Below are 16,212 nucleotides of genomic sequence, written 5' to 3'. Positions count from 1 at the left end.
CAACGTGCTTCGATATCTGATAGAAATTTAACTGTACTTCCGTAAATGTCAACTACTTTATCCATTCCAACCAATCTGGTCTCCTCTTTCTCGGCGAAACAAGACGCCAAATTCTGGATCGTTTCAGAGAACATCTCTGTGAAACCTGCACTAACCAACCCCACTCACCCGTGGTTGAATGCTTTAACTTACAATCCCACTCCACCAAGCGCATGCAGGTCCTGGATCTCTTCCATCACCAAACTCTAACCACGCGACGCCTGGGGGAAGAGCTCATCATCTTCCGCCTTGGGAACCTGCAAACACACAGGATTCATGTGGGTTTCACCAGTTACCTCATTTCGCCTCCATCCACTTTATCCCAGTCCCAAGCATTAACTCGACACACCCATTTTGGCATGTCCACAGTATTTCCAATTCTTCTGCTCCACCTTCCTCTCTGACCTATCACCTTCACCCCCTCCTTCATTTACTTATTCTTTTCACGGCTACCTTCCCCACATCCCCAACCATCGCTCAGCCGCACTGCCCACAAACCTCATTCATGATGCAGGGTTTATGCTCAAAGCGTCGATTCACTTTCTACTTGGATGCGGCTTTACCTTCTATGCTTTTCTAGCACCCCACTCTTGACTCTGATCTCCTGCATGGACAATTCCTTCTTTCTCGTGAACTAACTTATACTGATGGGTTAAATTCGAATTAATGTCAAAATACCAAACAGCCCACTTACCTGTTTGTAGCTAATGATGCATATTTTCAATCTTCGAGTACACGTTCAGTCTAGTGCTTTGTAATACGATAGGTCCTTGTAAGCTCTCAGTGCAAACAGCATTCATTCTCTCTTAAAGGTACAGTAGACACCTTCAGTGTCATAAGAGATGTCACGTTGCGGGTGGACAAGATTTTGATATTGTCACATTTAAAATAATGTGTTTAATTTGCTTCAATCTGCTGGATATATATTGTTAACCTTGAGATGATGCAGAAACGATTTCCGCGGAAGTTGGCGGACTGGAGCGTTTGAAATCGAGGGAGAGGTTAGAAAGATCGGTGCTTTATTACATTGGAGCGCCGGAATCTGAGCGATGTACTCACAGATATTTACAAAATCGTAAGTGGCACGGATATTGTGAATAGCCCAGCTCTTTTCTGCCAGGATAGGAGAGTCGACAAATAGAGGGCAAAGGTTTATTTTGACGGGGGCTTTTTTTTTTTGGAATCCTTTCAGTAACAGTTTCACTCAGAACAGGTGTATGCATGGACCGATATGTCGAAGGAAGTGTTGGAAGCTGGTACAATGACGACTTTTTTTTAAAACGCACCCGTGGATGAGTACATGAATGGGATATATTTCGAGAGATATGGACCCACTGTTGAAAACTGGGCCGAGATTATATTGTGTGATCTGGGCATGGACAAGCTGGCATAATGGGTTTGTTTCTGTGCTGCGTGTCTCTCAGACTCTAGCAGAGGGATAAAAAGAAAGTTTACAAGGGACGTTCTAGTAGTAATGCACATCTCCAGACTTTTGTGGTGCCTATCTGTTTATGTATATTGAAGGCTGAGTTAATTTAATATTTGACAGAGAAATAATTCATCGATTATGTGATACAGACAAGAAAGTGTGGCTGAGTTCACAGCCTGATCAGACACAATCTTCGTGCCTGGTGAAGAACGTTCAAAGTATCTAATAACCCACACCTTCCCGTCTTTCCCATGTACCAATGTTCCATTCAACACCTCCAAACCGCTGGATAGGAGTAGTTTTAGGCCACTTAATTCGATAATCTAGCGTACAAAAACAGAGGAGATCATTCAGTCCATGAACACTGTCACACTCGGTTCAGGGGATTTGGAGAAAGTAATGGGAAAGCCCCAGTTGGTATGAAAAAGGGCTCTCACCTCTCTCGTTACAGGGCTTCTACTCTATGCAAGTTTAGCTGCATTTGTTGGTCATACTGGAGATCCGGAGTCACTGTGAATACAACCCCATCACCTTACCAAGAGATGGTAGACGAAATCACCTGTTTTCCATGACAGCACCATTCAATACCAGAAATACACGAAAATAACAGCCACTGAAATTCTAATAACAGAATGGGGTAACATCAGAAACAGGTCGTTCCATCCAAACCCGACCCCCAAACCTGTCTTGTCCTTCACAAAGATCATGGCTGATCTGCTGTACGTCTCAAATCCTCCTAAATTTCAAAATCTTCAGTGTTCTCAACTCTTTGCTTGATCAAAGTCGACGTATGCCCTCCTTATATAGTTTCAGTGTTCTAGATGCCCTAAACTCTGGAAAAGCGCTGTCCTGACATACACTACGCTGTGTTTGAAGGAAAAAAAAAACACTCCGTGCTCCTCCACCGTGATCGATTGATATGATCGGAAGAGATGAACGCGCAGTTTCAGTTAACAGTAACTGTATCTGATATCAAGGCAATGTTTGACTGAGGAAGTCATCAATGAGCAAATCAAAATTAGAATGGGTGGGAATCCGTTTAAACTCCTAAATGAGTGCAGTCAATCACAGCACAACGGACGAATTCTGTTTCTTGTGGATATCCATCATCTAAATACCTGGACATCTCTGTGGCAATGCTGAGAGTAGTTTACTCAGCAAAACTTTCTTCAACTGCTTAATCAATATCTTTTCCAATCATATATTCAAAGTGGGGATGTCATTGAGGATTACACGATGTTCAGAAAATGGGTCACCCTTTTGCTCCTGAAGCAGTATGTGTCCATGTGCAGTTAGATCTGGACAATATTCATGCTTGTTCTATTAAAGTGCATTTAATGATCATATAACAGTACTGCGAAACTGCACGTTTCTTCAGTTAAAAATGATGGTTTCATTCAACTCCTCACGTTGCATCACAGGAATATGAGGACGTCATTCAGTCTTTTGAAAGGATTGGACAAGAACAGTGGTAGCGCATTCAGTCCCTCCAGCCTATTATACAGGAAGAAAATGTGTCTCGTGCTATGGATCACAATAGAGCTCCTCAATAATTATTTAAGGCGATAGCCTAGATCGTAATGTCTTCTTATTTTAAAGGGGAATATGAAGTGACTGTTGCAGATGCGATCTGATTGGTTTTAAGTTTGATGTTCACATAAAAAACAATTTATTTACACACTGTAGTTAAACCACAAGCAATTCAAAAGGAATGTATAATAACCTCATTGGAAATCTGAACAAGATATTAGATACAGTAACCATTACTAAATTAAAAGTTCTAACGTAGTAATAAAGTATTCAACACCCCCGTGCATAAATGAACATTTCAGACACGAATTATCACAGACAATTCTCTAAACGACGAGAGAAAAAATCAAGAGAAAATTCAGGCCGAGTAGCAGCCAGGAAACATTCACTGAAGCTTCCAGTTCTGTTCAGACCCGAAGAAACCACATACCAGAAATCCCAATCTGTGAGAGCCAACCATACCCATTCAGACTGTATTAAAATAAGGCTGAGACGTCCCAATCTGTTCACACAAGTGGTCTGAACTATCCAGCTTGATAACTGCCATTCAGTTATTCTCTTCCAATAATCCAGGAGCAAATACCCTCTTAAAACAATCGCATTTTCACATTAGTCAGCAAATGCAGCTGTTTAACAGGAACCAAGGGTAACACAATTCGACAATACGAGGTCAAATCCTAGGAGGAAGAAGCTATTTAGAGTCTCTCACACAGGGACAGAATTAAACATTTCATGCTGGAACATGACACACAAGTGTACCAGAGGCTTCACAGTCAGACTGCGCGATATTATTCCTCGAAGGTCAATTGCACATGTGACACGTGGTATGTTAATGTGGTTTTCTAGCAGAGAGATGGACAGCAAAATGTTTTGTCTGAAGTTTCAAGGAGACATCTTCCATCTTCGAGAAGGCAGCCTGGTATTCTCAATGGAGGACACAAGCTGGCAGGAATGGCTAACTGTATCAGAAGGAAGGTACTGATAGCGATGTTGGGGATTGTCAATATGACCTTCTGTGCAGGGCCGCACACCGAATCCACATAAACGTGCAGAGTACATTCTAAACCTATACCTGTCTCTCAATCGACCTGAGGCTTAGCAGCGGCATATAAATTGTTATGAATACCCAATTAGATTGAGGAATTGACTCTCTAACTTCAAATAATAATGATGCTGTTCATGTAGATCTTGTTCAGTGCAAATGTTGCATAGTGCAGCCGACATTTACACCATATGATCTCTCTGTCCTTGCTTGCTATGATCTGCCAATATTGCTGACAAACAAAACATTTCTCTGCACTTAGAGACACGGGACGATAAATCAAATCAATCAATACTATGTAAAATATGGAAATTCTCTCCCTATCAATGACTCTTTTGGAAATAAGTGATTACTTCCAAACCTCAAGTTTCAATGCAATCACAACTTTTTCTTTCCTGAACTACAGATTAAATACTCCGTTTCTGCAGTCTCTCTTCATGGTCGACCACTCCTGAAAAAAAGATCAGATCTGTATGCAGTGCCCCAAATACTCTCACATTCTACATTCAAGTATCCGATATGTCCACTTATTTAGAGCGATGGTTTTTCCCCTTCTGTCATTCAAACAGTCCTCCACCGCACCATCACCATTCGTCGTTCGACTGGTCTCAACACCCACCCCCAAGAACACAAGAAACACAGAGTTGCGTGTGTCCTCACCTACCGCCCCACTGTCTTCATATTCAACGTATCATTCTGAAATATTTCTGCCAATTTCAACTGAATGTCACCACCAGCAGCATGTTCTATTCCCCATCCCTCACTGCCTTCCACAAGGACCATTCCCTTTGCCAGTCCTTGATTTGCGCCACGAACCCCCCCGAACCCCTCTGGACCTCCAGGAGTCGTCCCTTGCAACCAGAAAAGATGCAACACCTGACGGAAAACCAACACCCTCACCTCCATTCAAGGTCCCAAACAGTGCTTCCAGTAGAGACAGAGGTTCACCTGCCTTTCTTCTAAACTAATTTACTACATCAGGTGCTCCTGATGCGTTAATCTCTATTTTGAGGAGACAAACGTAAACTGAGAGAACTTTTTGTCAGGCATTTGAGCCTGGTCTGCAGTGACTGAAGTGTCCTTTCAGCCACCGCCCATTTTAATTCTCTTACCCACTCCCTTTCCAACATGACTATCCATGACATTCTCCATTGCCACAACGAACAAAATCGTAAAATTGGAGGCACACATCATTTTCTGCTTGATCAGCCGACAAAATTGATTTTCGAATTGCAAATAATCTCATATCTCATCCCCCCACTCACTTCCCAGAGCCTTCCCTACCTTGCACTCATCCCTGTCACCAAGCCGATTCATTCTACCTGTCTTCATCTATGCCAAATTCACCACCTTGACCCCGCCACCCCTTTTCTCTGCAATGCCCTCCTCAACCCACCCCAGTCCTGAAGAAGGTTTACACCCGAAACGTCGACTTCTCCATCTCCTGATGCTGCCTGCCTTCCTGTGTGCTTCCAGGCTGCTGCTTGTCTTCCCTGGATTCTACATCTCCTGTTCTTTTTGTATGTAACCAAATCCGTTCTCAACAAGCTGGCAGTTGACTTTATTTATCTCATAAAGCATCTTGCAATGATGAGGAACGTGTCATTTAGTGCCTCATCAATTACATGTAAGTATGCATTATTTTGGTGACTCATGATCAATGACATGCCCGTCCATTTTGGACTACATTTCCGAACGTCGCAGCATTTCATCAACATCATTTGAGATGTATGCTGTTTGTTTCTCACATACAACTTATTTATGTGCCTTGCAATTTGCTGTGATCCGAATAGTGACACATGTGGTACCCATGTTGAACTACCTGCAACAAGAAATTGGTGTTGTTCTCTGTATTGTCTCATTATCTAATTTTCAATACACGTAGATTTTTGTCCCGTTATATATGGTCTTTCATTCACCTGTCAGTAAAGCATATGAAAAACACTGCAAATGCAACATACCAATCCGACTGATTCCACTCTGTGAATGCCTAAAATAACACAAAATCTGCAGATTTCTCGAAATTGAATCCCCTTTCCGGAATCTAAGCTGACTTTGCCAAGGCATATAATAATTCTGGAAGTGTCCAGTTATCATATTAAATATATAAGAAAAACTAATACTTGCCTCATAACTGACATCAATATGTTCGACACGTAATTCTATTTGGTTTTTCTTCCAGTCCCATATAAATACTTTGGGTTACAGTATCTCCTTCTCGTTCTGCAGGAACGAGAATTTACAGAATCTGATGATATTGAATGGTAATGAATTCTCGTAGTTCAAAGGTTTAAAAGGAATTTGGGTGCGTACATGATTGGCAAGATTTGGAGAGATATGGGTCAAGTGCATGCAAGGTTCGCGAGCTTAATTTGGAATTACGGTCAGCATAGAGTGGCTGGACGAACAGTCTGTTGTGCTCCTACTCTGGTGTGTTACTCACATACACATTTCTTACAGTCAATCGAAAGGTTGCTACGACATTGACGTTTCCTCCAGCACAACAGCAAACAATCTAAATAGTCTCTCAGCACAACTGCTCCGAACACAGATGCAGAAAGTTCGGATTTCTCAGTACGGTCCTCTTGCTTGTCTAATAGGGCAATGTTGTACATATAACACTATGCACATCAGTCATTTTCTTCAAAAGCTACAAACACCTTTTTACAGAGTCTATTCGTATAAACTTTTCCTATGTTTTGACTGTTTCCCGAAAGTAAATATTACACTTACAATTGCATTATTGATTGGGACGATAAGGGCAAGAACAAAATCTGTGTCATTGGTTACGAAACAGAAAGGAGTAGGAAACGTAAATAAGTCGGAGACAGTGGTTCTGCAGTCTGTCGAGGTGCAAAGCGATATCTCGCAGGTACCAGGTGTCGCTGATAGATGTAATAAAATGGAATTCAGAGAAAGAAACAGAATACATTCGAAAGAGGGAATAGTGAGTCAAAATATACACATATCAAGTCACTTTGAAATGTAAAGGCGGAAGAATGATGTGTGTACAGTGTTTAATCCGTATATGTGTGTGTGTACAGTTAACTAATATTCTTCGTATGTGAACACCATATTCAGAATTAACAATGCAGACACAGAAAAAAATTGTGACGCATAACATGTGAAAAAACTAGATAACGTTGAAATGCTATTCAATCTTTAGCTGAGGTGTCATGTTCGCAATCGGTTAACGACCACTCGCCAACCCAAACCCTGGCAATTTTTCTCCTTGCGACTACTATTATCATTAGGATGTGTGTCGTCATTTCCGATTCCGGGTCCCCACCTTATTTCTGTTAATCTCCTTTCTTCCAAGAACTAAATACATTGGCCTACTGTTTAGTAACAACAGCTTTTGTTATTGTTGTGGTTCTGCTCGCCGAGCTGGGAATTTGTGTTGCAGATGTTTCGTCCCCTATTTAGATGACATCCTTTGTGCTTGGAAGCCTCCTGTGAAGCGCTTCTGTGTTGTTTCCTCCGGCATTTATAGAGGGTTGTCTCTGCTGCTTCCGGTTGTCAGTTCAAGCTGTCCGCTGCAGTGGCCAGAATATTGGGTCCAGGTCGATGTGTTTGTTGATAGAATCTGTGGATGAGTGCAATGCCTCGAGGAATTCCCTGGTTGTTCTTTGTTTGGCTTGTCCTAGAATAGTAGTGTTGTCCCAGTCGAACTCATGTTGCTTGTCATCTGCGTGTGTGGCTACGAAGAATATCTGGTCGTGTCATTTCGTGGCTAGTTGGTGCCCATGGGTACGGATCGTTAACTGTCTTCCTGTTTATCGTATGTAATGTTTTGTGCAGTCCTTGCATGGGATTCTTTACACTACGTTGGTTTTGACCATGCTGGGTATCGGGTCCTTTGTCCTTCTGAGTTGTTGTCTGAGAGTGGCTGTTGGTTTGTGTGCTGTTATGAGTCCTAGTGGTCGTAGTAATCTGGCTGTCAGTTCAGAAATGTCCTTGATGTGTGGTAACTTGGCTAGCCCTTTGTGTTGTTGCATGTCCTCATTCCGTTGTCTTTCCCTTAGGCATCTGTTGATGAAATTGCGGTGGTATCCATTTTTGGCGAATACATTGTAGAGGTGTTCTTCTTCCTCTTTTTGCAGATCAGGTGTGTGGTGACCCTTTTGAAAAGTATCTTGATGCAACTTCTTTTGTGTGTTTTGGTGTGCTTGCTTTCGTAGTTCAGGACTTGGTCTCTGTGTGTGGTTTTCCTGTAAACCTTTGCGGTGAATTCTCCGTTTAGTGTTCTCTGTGCCATCCCGTCTAGGTATGGGACTTGGTTGTCATTTTCTTCCTCTCTCGTGAATCTGATTCCTGTGAGTGTGGCGTTGATGATCCGGTGTGTGTTTTCTGCTTCTGTGTTTTTAATGATTACAAAGGTGTCATCCACATATCTGACCCAGTGTTTGGGTTTAATTTGCGGTAAGACTGTTTGTTATAATCTTTGCATTACAGCGTCTGCGCTGAGTCCAGACATGGGTGAGCCCATGTGTGTGCCTTTGATTTGTCCATATACTTGGTTGTTGAATGTTAAGTGTGTTGTGAGGCACAAGTCCAGTAGTTTGAGTATGCAGTCTTTGTTGATAGGTTCCCCGTCTTGTTGTCTGTTCTGTATGTCCAGCAGGTTGGCTATTGTTTCTCTGGCTAGGGATTTGTTGGTAGTGTTGAACAGTGCCGATACATCGAATGAGATCATCGTTTCTTCCTTGTCTATGTGTGTCTTTCTGATGATGTCCAAGATTTTCTGTGTTGACTGTATAGAGTGTCTGGATCCGCTGATCAGGTGTTTCAGTTTCTGTTGTACTTATTTCGCCAGTTTGTGTGATGGTGTCCCTGGTAGCGATACGATGTGTCTGTGTGCGATGTCTGGTTTGTGCACTGTAGGCTGTCCATAGAATCTTGCGGGGTGTTGCTTTCAGGTTTCATTCTCTTTAGGTCAAACCTGGTTATCTCTCTGTTGTTTTTGCATGTTTCTCAGTATGTTGCTTCCCCTATTGGTGAGCTGTTGGGTGGGGTCAAACTCGCTCTTTTGGTAGGTGTTGTTATCTGGAAGTAGTTGTTGCGCTTTCTGGATGAAAAGTGCGTTGTCCAGGACGACCATCATTCTGCCTTTGTCTGCTGCTAATATGACTATGTTCCTATCATTTCTTAGTGTTTTTCTTGCTTCCTTCTCTTTGGAGTTGGGGTTGTGTGTTTGTCTTTTCCTTGTTATCAGGGGTATGATACTTTGTCTCACTGTTTGTTGTGTCTCTTCTGTCAGTTAATTGTTTCTGAGTGTGCATTCTTGTCCTGGTAGGAAGTCTGCTGTCTTGGCGTCCCTCTGATTATAGTTGAGTCCCTTGGCCAGTATTGTTCCTTCCGTGTCTGTGAGCTCTCTGTGGGAGAAGTTTCTAACTCAGGTATATATTGTGGAGTCCTCTCTGTAGTGTGTTAGTTTTACCATTTTTTCTTTTAGTGCCTTTTTTTGCAGTGTGTGGTCCTGTTCTGTCCTATGGTGACGGCCTGTTCTACGGTCGGGGTCCATTCCTTATTGGTGGTTTTTGAAATTAACAATTTTTGGCGTGCAATTTCTTGTCCATATTTGTGTCGTCTGTTGTGTGCGTCTGTAGACAGGGGACGAAACGTCTGCAACACAAATTCCCAGCTCGGCGAACAGAACCACAACAACAAGCACCCGAGCTACAAATCTTCTCATAAACTTTGAACACCTCCGGGCGAGAGACGCTAAGACATGGCAGGAAATGGGAATCCTGCGCGAACCGCGGAAGCGCCACATTCCTGGTTCCTGCACGAATGTCGAAATAATTGAATCCTTCCACCATGTGTCAGATACAGACCACCAGTCAACAACCTAAAAACCAGAGACACAGCCAGACAGACCGGATTCAGGATGATCCAGGTAATGATTACAGATGAACACAACAGACTACACAAATGCAGACAAGAAATTGCACGCCAAAAATCGTGAATTTCAAAAACCACCAATCAGAAGTGGACCCGGACCATAGAACAGGCCGTCACCATAGGACAGAACAGGACCACACACCGCAAAAAAACGGCATAAAAATAAAAATTGGGCAAACTAACACACAACAGAGAGGACACCACAACACACAACTGGGTTAGAAACCTGGGTTAGAAATCTCTCCGTGACAGATCACAGTCATGAAAGGAACAATACTGGCCCAGGGACTCAACTGTAACCACGGGGCCGCCAAGACAGCAGACTTCCTAGCAGCACTAGAATGCACACTCAGAAACAATAGACTGACAGAAGAGACACAACAAACAGTGAGACAAAGTATCATTCCCTTGATAACAAGGAAACGACAAACACACAACCTCAACACCAAGGAGATGGAAGCACTAAAAAAACCTACTACGAAACGATAAGAACATAATCATACTACGAACGGAGAAAGGCAGAATGACGGTCATCCTGGACAAAGCAGAGTACATCTGGAAAGCACAAAAACTACTTGCAGATAACAACAGCTACCAAGAGAGGAAGTTTGACCCCACCCCACAGCTCACCAATACGACAAACAACACACTGATGAACCTGCAAAAATGGACAGATAACGTGGTTTGACATACATAGAATGAAACCTGAAAGCAACACCCCGCAAGATTCCATGGACTACTTAAAGTGCACAGACCAGACATCCCACTCAGCCCCATCGTATCGCTACCAGGGACACCATCACACAAACTAGCTAAAGAACTACAACAGAAACTGAAACACATGATAAGCGGATCCAGACACTCGATACAGTCAACACAGGAAAACTTGGACATCATCAGAAAGATACACAAAGACAAGGAAGAAATTATGGTCTCATTCGATGTAACGGCACTGTACACCTCTATCGACAAATCCCTAGCCTGAGAAATAATAGCCAACCTGCTGGACATGCAGAACAGACAACAAGACGGGGAACCTATCAACAAATACTGCATAGCTGAAAATGTCCTGAGGAAGGGCTTATGCCCGAAACTCGATTCTCCTGTTCCGTGGATGCTGCCTGACCTGCTGCGCTTTTCCAGCAACACATTTTCAGCTCTGATCTCCAGCATCTGCAGTCTTCACTTTCTCCTCGAAGAAAGACTGCATACTCAAACTACTGTAACTGTTCCTCACAACACACGTCACTTTCAACAACCAAATATAAGGACAAATGAAAGGCACACCCATGGGCTCACCCGTCTCTGGACTCATAGCAGAGGCTGCAATGCAAAGATTTGAACAAACAGTCTTACCGCAAATTCAACATAAACTCTCGGTCAGATATGTAGATGACATATTTGTAATCATTAAAAACAGAGATATAGAAAACACACACCGGATCATCAACGCCACACTCACAGGAAGCAGATCCACTCCATGTGGAAGAAAATGACAACCAACTCCCATTCCTAGACGTGATGGTACAGAGAACACCGAACGGAGAATTCACCACAAAGGTATACAGGAAAAATGCACACACACAGACCCAAGTCCTGAACTACGAAAGCAAGCACACCAACGCACACAAAATAAGTTGTATCAAGACACTGTTCAAAAGGTCCACAGCACACTGCAGCACACCTGAACTGCAAAAAGGGGAAGAAAAACACCTCTACAACGTATTCGCCAAAAACGGATACCCCCGCAATTTCATCAACACATGCCGAAGGGAAAGACAACGGAATGAGGGCATGCCATCACACAAAGAACTAGCCAAGTTACCATATATCAAGCACATTTCTGAACTGACAGCCAGATTACTACGACCACTAGGACTTATAACAGCACACAAACCAACAGACAATTCCAGACAACAACTCAGAAGGACAAAGGACCCGATACTCAGCATGAGCAAAACCAACGTAGTGTAAAGATTCCCATGCAAGGACTGCACAAAACACCACATAGGACAAGCAGGAAACCACATAGGAAGAAGCAATGGCTGAAGTTTGTGAGGAAGACAATACATGTTCGGTGACGAAAACAAAACTATGTCTGATAAGGGATGTCAGTGATAGCTTAAAACAGAAAGAAAAAGCATAAGATCTGCTGGAGATGATGAGGAACACAAAGGAATACCAAGCCTTTAAATAACAGCAGAGGGCATCTAAAAATGTAATAATATTTTTAGCTTGTGAGAACATTTATAGAGCTTTCCCACAGACTGCACAGAAACATTGGGAAAGGAGTAGGCTATTCGAACCTTTCCCATTACTGTTCATGGCCTTACTGTCGGAAACTGTAGCGCCAGAAGCGCACAGACGGTTAGGGAATATCAGAGAAGCAGGAGAGTCGACCTTTCTGGCGTAACATCTTCATCAAGAATGTTTGTGACGGGTAGGGTCCCCGCATTCCGAATGAAGGATTTATACCAAAACGTCGATTGCATGTTCCTGGGCTACTCCCTAACCTGCTGTGCTTTTCCAACGCCACACTCTTCAACTCTGATTTCCAGCAAATGCCATACTCACTTTCAGCTGTACTGTATTTCTTAAAGTGATTGACCTTAGGATACTATGTAATGGGAACTACAGTAGTGCCTTTGGTTCATCCTGTGTTCAATCCAACACAAGATAATGATAGCTGATCCTCTGTCACCTCACCATACTCTTGTCCTTTCCACATACTTTTAGTGTCTAGAAATCCTAAGTTATATGCAGTGCCTTTACTTCCACAGCCATAAGTGATAAAGAATTCCGAATGGTCACTAGTCTCTGAGTGCAGATACTTATTCCCGTCACAATGTTGAGAGGCTTTCTGTATCTATCAGTGTGTCCCCTTGTTTTAGATATCGCAGACAGAAGAGTTATCATCCCTGCTTCCAACCTGTCTCACTCTGTCAGTATTTTAGATATTTAACTGAGATCTCCACACACATTTTCCTAAACCCCATGAAATACAGCCCCAGTTGACAGGAATTCTGATACCACAACGTTCCTGTCATCGCAGAGACCAGACTTGTCATCCTTCACTGCATTCCCTCAATCTCAGCTTTGTCCTTTATTCGGCAAAAAAGCCAAAACTGCACAGAAAACTGCACAATGTTAGAGTTGTTTTCTTATTGAGGTTCTGTACAGCTACAGTAAGACATTCCTGTCATCAAATCCCCCTGGAATAAAGGTTAACGCTTCATTTACCTTCCGATCTGTTTTCGGTTCCTCCATTATTGTGTTTAGTTATTGGTGCACGGGGAGATCCAAATCCCTTTCAATGTTACAGCTACCCACTTGGGTGGGTCTATGTACACTGGTTAGCGTGTCAATGATATTTCCCGTATTAACTTCTGGCTTCAGAGCTCACTGCCTTGCATGGACTTTGAAGGAATGTGCAGAAGGATTAAGAAAATGGAACTAAGTCGCTTTAAAGATCAACATTTTTGACCAATTTCCTTTTAAATGATAGACTACCATTCCATTTTCCCAACAAAGTGTCCAACGCGACATCTATCCACGTTGTTCTTCATCCTCCACGTATTTGCCAAATCACTCCACTTGTCTTAATCACCTTTGAAAATTTTCACATCTTCCTCATCCACTTACATTCCGACATCGTTTAGTGCTGTCAGCAGATTGGAAACATTGCCTTTGATTCACTTCACCAAATGTTTGATACGTTTTGTGAATGGCTGAGGCCCTATCACTGATCCCTCTGATACTACACTACCCTTCCAGTCAAAACAAAAAATATTTTATTCGTATTCACTATTTCCTGTCAGCTGTTCCATTCTAAAACTTTGTTTATACATTAATAATAATATTTGAGTTAGCACACTCGGCTTGAGATTTCATCAAAAATCTCTCTGAAAATTCAAATGCATTGCAGTCATTGCTTCTTCACAATTTATCGACCAGTCAGCTTCTCAAATATTATTCTCATTTCGTCAATCTGTGTTGCCTATGCCCTTTATTTTCTGTCCCAATAATTTCTCCAAAACCGTTGATTTGCTAATTTTATTCTAATCCCTTTTCCTCTACAGACTATTGTTCCCACGTTTTGGAGAAATTTTTGTTTGTTTTGTTTCTTCTGTGAAGACAGAATTGAAGTAGTTGCTTCATAGTTCTGCCGTTTCCCTGTTCTCCATTCTGCATTCCCTGGTTTCAGACTATAAGAATGCTGTATTTGTTGTTTCTTACGTTGGCCATTGACAAACTTTCAGACGCTGTTTTCGATCACTCTTTTCACCCTTGTTAACATATTTTTTAAAACTCCAGCAATTACTGTTTTACCCTGCTCAATCTTTGATTTTCCACAACCAATGAATCACAGAAGCATAGAGTCTGTACCATCAGACATACAGCACGGTCTACATTATTCCTATGTTGCCACATAACGTCCATATACGTGAATGTTTTGACACTTCATGTGCCCGTCCAAATACCTTTTACAGTTTGTGAGGTTACTGTGATAAGTACATTTTCAGGAAGTGCATTTCGGATCCCAACACCCTCTGGGTGAAAAACCACCTTCAAATCCTCTCCTAGCATCAAGCACTCCATGGTAAACTGTTTCTCTCATTTTCTTGTCCTTTTGACGAAAAGGAACAGCTGCTGTCTATTCACCCTATCCATGCACCTCATCGTCTGATGTTTCTAAGTGGTATCACACTCAGTGTTCTCTACTCGAGAGCAAACAATCCGAGCTGATTCAGCCTCTCCTCACAGCGGATACTCTCCATTGCCGGGAAGGAAAACCTGATGAATTTTCCCTGCACTTGCTCTCCTGCAACTGGATTGTTCATATAACATTCAGTCAAATTCAAGCATCTGTGGAGAAGAACGTCCTGAGTTTCTTAGTGTTCTGCCAGTCAATAAGTATTCCTCTGTCTAGTTCCTTTGTTCCACATTGCATCCCATTCATATTTGTCTGTGTTAATTTCTGTCTAACATTGACTGTCCATCTGACCATTCCATGCATATCTTTGTGTAACATAAGACCTTCCTCCTCACTGCCAAACACCCGGGCAATGTTTGTGCCAAAAACAAATTTATTGTTCACACTCGCCCCACATTCTCCACATTCACATCTGCAGAATTTATAAATACCACAACATATAAGGGACACAACACTGATCCATGTGGTACAACCGGGGACACGAGTCTCCAGTCATACAAGCAGTCTGCGACCAACATCCTCTGTCTCATGCCACTAAAACAACTTTCAATGTAACTTTGCAAGTTGATCTTAAAACGACTGCGCTTTAATTGCTTTATCAGTTTCCCATGTCAGAAGGAGACAGAGTTGTGAAAAAAAGGCTTGTAGCACACAGGCCTTCATTCGTCAGGGCATGGATTGTAGAAATTTGAAAGTTATGTTGCAGTTATACCGGACACAGGTGCAGCCGCAATTTTTGGTGTTGCCAGGACATAAGCGTCTGAGTTATCGGGAGAGGTTGGACAAGCTCGGATATGTCTTTTGTTAAAGCATAAGATTCCGAGGGAGGATCTTAAAAACTCAAACCGATCATGAGAGCTATGTATGAGGTGTGTGATTGTAGTTTTTTTGTTACCAATCTTGGGGTATCAACAACAAGAGGGTATCCGTTTATTGTAAGGGGAAACAATGAAAGAAAATCTGAGGGGCAAGAAAACCTGAGGTGGAGACATAAAAAATGTCTAAAAGGCTTTTGGAGAAATATATCGATCGGAACCGTTTAGAAGAATATCACCCCAGTAAATGGAAATAGGGAACTGTTGGTCGGCATGCACCAGATTGGGCCACATAGACTTTCTTCGTACTCTCGGAGTCTTTGCTTCTCTGTCTCTATATGGAGCTTTGTTAAAGGGCTTGCTGAAAGACCACATGAAGAATGTCCTTAAAAAAAATCAAGAAGATAATTAGGTATGACTTCACTCTAATAACATCAGGCTGACTATTACTTATGAATCTTTATCATTAATCGGCGATCTATGTCATCTTCCCTAATTTCTCCAATAGTTTCCTTAAGAGAGATCCGATATCCACTGGTTTACATATCTATAATCAATCTTCACCACGTTTCCTTGAAAGTGGAACCACGCTATGTTCACTGTTCATCTTATCGAATTCTGTATTTGCATCCTTCTTTAAGTAATTCAGATACAACGGACTCGTGTGACTATCTATAATATTCACTAGCTTCCTTCACAGATTTCACCTTGATTTGTAACGGGGCGTAATTGCTTCCTG

The 16,212-nt window shown here is 42.2% G+C and overlaps 1 pseudogene; it reads right to left on the bottom strand.

Annotated features, from left to right (window-relative positions):
- The window catches only part of LOC148135249 (uncharacterized), a 28,021-nt pseudogene extending 18,538 nt beyond the window's left edge, over positions 1-9,483 (bottom strand).
- Between the last annotated feature and the right edge of the window lie 6,729 nt (positions 9,484-16,212).

The sequence above is a fragment of the Chiloscyllium plagiosum genome, unplaced genomic scaffold (genome assembly GCF_037043375.1).
Source record: "Chiloscyllium plagiosum isolate Xiang-an unplaced genomic scaffold, Cpla_swu_hap1 HiC_scaffold_50, whole genome shotgun sequence".
NCBI classification, from domain to species: domain Eukaryota; kingdom Metazoa; phylum Chordata; class Chondrichthyes; order Orectolobiformes; family Hemiscylliidae; genus Chiloscyllium; species Chiloscyllium plagiosum.
The sequence above is the reverse complement of the archived record's forward strand: the minus strand, read 5'-3'. Positions and strand labels throughout refer to the sequence as shown.